This window comes from Helianthus annuus, chromosome 9 (assembly GCF_002127325.2).
Source record: "Helianthus annuus cultivar XRQ/B chromosome 9, HanXRQr2.0-SUNRISE, whole genome shotgun sequence".
NCBI classification, from domain to species: domain Eukaryota; kingdom Viridiplantae; phylum Streptophyta; class Magnoliopsida; order Asterales; family Asteraceae; genus Helianthus; species Helianthus annuus.
Window position 1 is genome coordinate 166,561,733 of NC_035441.2, and position 7,543 is coordinate 166,569,275.

General features: G+C 34.3%; 1 long non-coding RNA gene across 5 annotated transcripts; it reads left to right on the forward strand.

Annotated features, from left to right (window-relative positions):
• The first annotated feature begins 2,647 nt into the window (after positions 1-2,647).
• On the forward strand, positions 2,648-6,076 carry LOC118482219. Of its 5 annotated transcripts, XR_004867752.1 has the most exons (9): positions 2,648-2,668; positions 2,747-2,821; positions 3,362-3,648; positions 4,198-4,414; positions 4,807-4,879; positions 4,974-5,093; positions 5,204-5,246; positions 5,462-5,625; positions 5,854-6,076. It is a non-coding gene; the product is annotated as an uncharacterized LOC118482219 (long non-coding RNA). The 5 variants fall into 5 exon arrangements; XR_004867754.1 differs by lacking the exon at positions 2,648-2,668 and having other exon boundaries at positions 2,695-2,821; positions 4,807-4,897; positions 5,021-5,093; XR_004867751.1 differs by lacking the exon at positions 2,648-2,668 and having other exon boundaries at positions 2,695-2,821.
• The last annotated feature ends 1,467 nt before the right edge of the window (positions 6,077-7,543 follow it).

Here is a 7,543-nt window from a genome sequence, read left to right on the forward strand (position 1 = left end):
TTCATAATCTTATACCGAGTAAACCAATTAAAACAAAAAAACTACCATAGTTTTGTGAGAAAAAAAAAAGAACTAAAATAATGGCATGACTGTAATTTTACAATGGGGGTAAAATCGTAATTTGATAGGGGAAAAAACGAAAACAAAAACGATGGCAAAATTGTAAATTTGAAAGAGGGCAAAATCATAATTTGGCTAGGAGGGAAAACATAAAACCAATGACAAAAGTGTAAATTTAAATGAGACAACATCGTAATTTGGCTAGACCAATAGAGAAGTGCCAGACAGAGAGATGCTTGACACTACTCCCCATTCCCCTCTATGGTATATGTATGTATAGTATAATATTCCATCTTCTATTTTTGAAATACTTGTTAACTATAGGTAGTGATAGTTGTGGTCAGTTTATTTTATATGCATCAAGTGTGTTTAACAAGAGAGTTGAGATGGGAGATTACTAACTTCGGGTTGAGCTTGTAGGGATATGAGCTTAGATCATAATCTCAGATCCAAGCTAGAGGAAGACGATGTAATCGACTTGAATAAGCTTGTGACTCGTATTTGTTATAATTACATATTTTGATGGTTTTATATCTTTTTTTTTTTTTAATAGAAGTCTATAAACAAACAACATTATCAAATTACACAAGACAAACCGTATAGTGCCAAACTACCAATATACAAGGAAAACTAAGGAACAAATTGACTATGAGTTAATAGTTAGCCACTAGTTGATTTTATAGTTTAACGCATTATGTCTTAACAAATTTAGAAACTTTATTGTTTTCCAAATTTAGTCAAGGAACTTCTCATTAAAAATATGTAATCATACATTTGATGTATTTGATGTTTACAGTATTTGCCTATTTTGCCCCAATAGTAGTTGTTAAATCAACCCAACTCATTAAATAGTATTATATGGATATCTATTTTAACTCAAGGTAACCAACTAATCTAATAACATCGCATTCATGCGTGGCGCAGTATCCACGAAATTGAATGAAGTTGCTATAAAACACGTACAACACAATAGTTTTTTTTAAAAGAAGCTCACAGGCTTTTAATTATCCTACACCATTGTCTAAAACAATGCAATTCCCACCTTTTCCTTGTATATATTTCAGTATTTCACTATAGACCCCAAAAGTCAAGTCCGGCCCTAAAAATTCGTGTACCCTGTTCGAGCTCGAAAAACGTGTCCTTAGGCCATTAACGAAATTGGGTATTGTGCTCACTAAAGGTCTAAACCAAATGTCAATGGGCTAATAACTAATCTAAACCATAAGAATAGCTTTGTAACTGGGCCTATGTTGGTGTTTGTATGGGTATACCATATTAAAAAAATATTTTACATACACATATCAGAGGTTTTTTTTTTCATAAAATAATGTGCCTCTCAAGATATCGAGCCCTGGCCGGTGGTCATCCCCGCCCACCCCCGGGGCCGACCATGCCAAAAGCATTCACCTTTTTTTTTAATCCACACGATAATGTTCGTGGATAAGTTGAACCAAATGTAAAAGGTCCCAAGAGACTTTTGATTCAGTTAATTTAATCAAACAAATTATATATCCTTACAAACTTGCAAAATATCATATATATATATATATATAATATATATATATATATAATATATATATTATATATATATCCTTATAAAATTGTAAATATCATATATACCCTTACAAAATAGTTGAAATATCATATATACCCAATTCATTAAAAACAGTTTAACAAAAGACAATTTTACCTTTATTTTTCTATAACTTTGAAATCTCATATATGACCTTTAACTTCAAATATTATATTTATTCTTTTCTAGCTTAATTTATTTAGCTTAAATACTATATATATGTATATGGAGAATACTATTGTTTATGAGAAAAAAATAAAAACAAAAAAGGGTAAAAATAAAATTAAGCTTAAAATGTGTTTTATAAAAATATGAAGTTAAAGGATGAGCATATATGAAAACATAGAAGTTAAAAAAGTAAGTGTAAAAGATTATTATATATTCTAATGTCACCATTAAAGTCAACCCCCTCCTATAATTAATCGCAGCCGTTAGATGAGGCTGAGATTAAATCTCAGCCATTTAAAATAGATGAAACCTTCTAGAAGCAGAGGTTATTTTTCGGTTTCTTCTTTGACCTTTGGCACTGCAGTTTCTTTTGACAGTTTTTCATTTTGAACAGGCAGTTCGCAGCGCTCTCTAACCTAGGGCGCCTAAAATCATCCCTATAAATTCCCGATCAATCGATGCATCACCCATTTTCCCGATCCTTCCCTCCCATTACTCTGAACTCTCACTGTAACCGTAGGGTACGGTCTCTGCCGCCGTTCTTCATTGGCTTTTGCTTCAAAGGGGATACTGACGACGGGAATGAGGAAAAAACGGAAGTTAGCACCGCCGTTCAACCAAGCCATGGAGAGACTGTTGAACATCGGGAATGCCCAAAATACCAGGACATGAAGCAACCATCGACACTACAAGAACCAGAGACGAAGTATTACTATCCTCCTCTCCGTTCAAAATCTCCGAAATTGTATCGAAAGAAGATAGCAATCAGAAGAATTCTCTTATCACTTTCAAGTTAACAAATGTTATTTTATGTTAATATTGATTTTGATGTAGGTGGTGGTCGTAGTACTGAAACTTAACCTAAAGGTTAAATTTGGATTTTTTTGTTCTTCATTTTATTTTTCCTTAATTATTGAAGTATACATACAATACTTTCTGTTTAAGGTATTCTACTTTTGAGATGATAAAATCAATAAAGTGCTTCCTTGCTGATTTGATAATTAGAAGCTTCAGTATCAGGTTTGCATATCTATAATTTTTTATCTTGCTTCATTGTTTTGTCTAATTACTTCAAGGTCAACCTAATTTGACTATGGTTAATGAATATTGATGATTTGGATTGTATTTACAGTAATTTTTAATGAACATTGATTTGGAGTATGGATATTATTAAAGCTATATCAAATGGGCCAAAACTGGTCTAAGTCTAAAACTGTATTTTCATGAATGAATTTTTTCGGTCTTTTTATAAAAAATAATTAAATTATTTTTTAAACAATATGATAAGTTTGTAATATATCGGAGTTTCAAGATTTTTAAGAGCTGCTCACTGGAGCACATGTCGGTTTCACTTTCGAGTGTCATATGTTATATGCGCATATATGTGAATTAAAAGGTTTATAGTTTATCAGGTGTGAGTCTTCTGGTGCAAGTATGTTCTTAATGGAACTTTTCATTAATGCTACATTATTTTTATACTATTTGACCACTTTAATATATGCGGTTTCTAATGATAATAAGTTTGTTTTGGTATTCTTCATCAACTTGACTACAATGTAGCCGAATCTTAAGCTTTGGTTTTGGCTCCAACTCGTGAGCTTGCACAACAAATTGAGAAAGTTATGCGGGCTCTTGGTGACCCTCTTGATGTGAAGGTTCATGCTTGTGTGGGTGGGACTTGTGTCCGTGAGGACCAATGCATCCTCTCAACTGGGGTCCACGTTGTTGTTGGTACACATGGGCGTGTTTTTGACATGCTTAGGAGGCAGTCGCTACGTGCTGATTACATCTAGATGTTTGTGTTGGATGAAGCTGATGAAATTCTTCCAAGAGGATTCAAGGATCAGGTTTTTTCTTTTATCTTTTTTTATTGTCCTTGCATGATGGTGATAATTTGCATCTTTACTATAAGACATGTTTGGACCACATGATTAGGGAGGGGTGTTTGGATGTGTGTTATTAAACAGACTGTTAGTTTGTAATAATCACTTTATAGTGTTTGGATGAAATTATCTTGATATCGATTATCTACTTATTTAGGGTCGAGTTATTACACACTTTGCTATTATTAACTTATATAGGTACCTAGAAAATGGCAGTAAGAACTTCTTTCCTTATAATATAATTATCCCACTCACATAAATATAAGAACTCCATTGTGAATGCTCTAAGTTAAAGGCACATGTCCTTTGCCCCAAACATGATTACCACTTACCAGCTTTTAACCAGGCAAGAGACTCACAAAAGAATAGTTTGGGCCAGTTCTTGGAACCTATCGGGCCACCAATTCGTTAGTATTCTCTAGACCAATTGATATGCGTGACTGTGTCCAAGTTTAGAGAGGCCTGCTATGTGGCAGTATTACGCATTTGTAATGGAAAAGTTTTTGTTGGCAGTTCTATACGGGTCGAAATTGATTTGGTGGAGGCTACAAAGGTTCTTCTTGGGACTGACTGTGAATCGGGCCCTGGAAGGTGGAGGGCAATGTCACAAGAATAAACATCTTGAAATACACCGTGTTTCGTTGTTGCTAACATAAGGAGAGACTACAATAAATGTGCAGATGCATGAACAATAAGTGGCTTAGACAAGAGCTTCAACCTACTCTTATGGGTATGAACCCTTCTGATGCACATTCCACACATATTGTCTTTTTTTTTTATTTTAAACATTTAATTTTTTTAATCTATAAAAAAGTAGTTAGTCATTATGACATTAAACTACCCGTCCACCGGACGGGTATAAAACTAGTTTATTAGATTGTTTTTAATAAATTGGGTATATATGATATGTTTAGTTTTGTAAGGGCAGATATGATATTTTTAGTTTTTATTAGGTATATATGAAAATTTTCAAGTTTATAAGGTTATATATGAAATTAATTGAAGTATCTGTACATCATAAAAATGTTATTTACCATTTCATATATAAGATTAACGACCCGGATCCGGGTTATGTAAAACATGAAACTAATATTAAATTGTATTATGATTTTGGACACGAAGGCCTGATCCTCCACCCACCGCCACCTGTTTTTCGACACTTTCTTTCGTCAGAATGCGAATACACAACCTCCAGGTAATAAATGGGGAGCATGTAAGTAAAGCTATGATTTTTAATTTATTAAGGTGTAACACTCATGGAGTGGCTTGTTTTTTTTGAAATTGTTTAGGATAATAGCTGATTCAGGTCTTAATTTTCTTGTATGTACTTGGAAAGCATTGACCAAATGTAATTGCTATTGGTGGAAGCTTTCTTGGCCCATTGTTCGTGCACACTGCTCTTCAAACAGGTTAGCTTTCGTAACTCAACATTTTTATCAGATATTAACCAAATCTCTTATATTCGTGGGCTTAATTGAATAAAAAATGCTTATTATTAAAAGAAATTGGGAACTTGCAGATCCAGAGGCTAGTAAATTAGCAGGAGGACGGCAGCTTCGCTTGTAAGTATACATACATATTGTGTGCTTTTTTATTTTATGGGGGTAAAGAGGACGATACCAAAAAAAAAAAGCGCTTCTTTTTGGGGCTTTTGTAAAAAGCGCGCCTCGGGCTACCTAAGGCGCCAAAGCTTGCGCCTAGGCGCGCTTTTTAAAACCCAACTCACAAGTAAGAATTGGGATCTTCTATGTTGACCGTCATATTCCGTGCATTACAGAATGTGATCCCTTTTAGAGAGGTGTATACAACCCCACTATGATGAAGCAGCGTATATGAACATTAGGGATAGAAAAGGTGAAAAGAGCGGTTATATTTCTCTTCATTCGTGGGTGTCTTAGTGAGCAAAGTTGAACATTAAAGGAACTACCTACACTTTTATTGGTTAGTTACTTAGTTGTGAGACTCCGGTGTGAAAATAAATAACTAGCTTCTTGCTTGTGTGAACATATTTATACCGACTTTCATTTTCATGATTTTGCATCTAAAAAGCATGTTCCCTGAAATCTGACATTACGTTCATGCTAAATAATATATTACGTTCCATTCCATTCCATACCGTTTCTTCTTATTCTCTCATATAACATGGTCATTTTTATACGCTGTTTTCAGGCCACAGGCTGTTTCAAAGCACATGGTTGCTTGCTGTTAGCACAAATCTTAAGGTTTGATCTTACTGTAGTACATTCTTTTGGTTTGTTTTCTTCACTTGGCATATCTGGATGTGGTTTCTATTATGTTTATTCAGTCATAAATCCTTCATTTATATAGTTATATAGATGTATTGTAATTTGTAACTGATTCTGGAGGTGCAAAGTATTAGTAGAATTTTTTATATCTGAGATGGTAAATCATCAAATATATATAGTTTTTACAGATAGAATATCTGAAGGAACCTGTTTTAAAGCAACTGTCATTTTGGTTCAACTTTTCTTTGAGCCCAATTTTTACACATTAAACATATACCTGTTTTTTAACAAAAGAAATCCATCGACTTTATCGAACCAATCTCTTGTTCTCGAAAACCTCCCCTACTAAAATATACCAACAAATGAACTATAAAATGGCCATATCAGACCCTCATCAGTAAACATAGAATATTAAGCAACCATGTACTTTCAAGTTTTCACAAACGATAAGAACAAAGTTATTTTGTCTAGTGTAAAAAACACTAGAAGATGCAAACACTACTGAATGAATAAAAGTCAATGGCAACCACCCTAGTTAGGCATGATTTGGAACCTAGTGTAAAACACTGGACTGACATTGTTAGCAGCTGTTGGATTTGGATCTACTGTCATAGTCCATGTTTCTTGGTCTGTGTTATAGCGCATGTTCGCATGCCTATAACCTTCTTCACCATCAGCGATTACCATTGAGAAATTTACCAAGTTCTCAGACACCCCTAGCAGAAATCGAGATAGGCGCAGAGCTCCAGCGGGGATCATAGCAGGTGGTGCCTCTGAGATCAGCGTATACGGAGCGCCCCCGGCTGTTACCTGAAATATTATATCAGTGGGTATTAAGTTTGATACCAAAAAGTAGGCTTAACTAGGCTATACGCTAATTACGCCGTTTTATTAACATAAAGCATTAGTTTTGCGATAATGAGCATAACTCTTAATCTACAAGTCCAAACTGATATCAAACTTGCATACAAGTTTATATATCAGTATTTAAGGTTTCTACACTTTTACATTTTCATAGATCACGTTTTTAAGTGGTAAGGGCATAATGGTCAACATATGAGCGATTAACGGAAACATGCATATTAATTGGGTAATCAACAAAACAAGTACAGAGGCTTATACCATCATGTAACCCAACCCTAATGAAGCATTAAGGAATTTCTAATTCCATCTAACTCGGGTCAGAACTGAAGTCAACGTAAAAGTCATAGTTTCGTGACTTTCGGTTCCGAACCGGTTTAAAACTGAGAGTTGTCGAGTCTGACGAGTTTAGACATGTCCGTACACTTATTACCAAGTTATATTAAGTTTAAAAACAGGTTACACGCATCACGTATTGCTAATCGTGCATAAAATCGTAATTTGCAAACTGTTGACTTTTTCGGTCAACGCTTGACTCGACAATTGACCTAGTTATGTCTGAAATCAGTAAGTGCCCCTATAAGGGTTTAATACCCATATGGTTACCTACCTAATGGTGCTTTTAAATCGAGATAAGACTGAGCCATTATTGACTAATCTCGAAGTCAAACCGTAATTACGACGGTTTGACTTTTAGCTATTTAAACAAGCTAAACTCAACTAAACAAGAACTAGCAGACTTACAAGAGTCC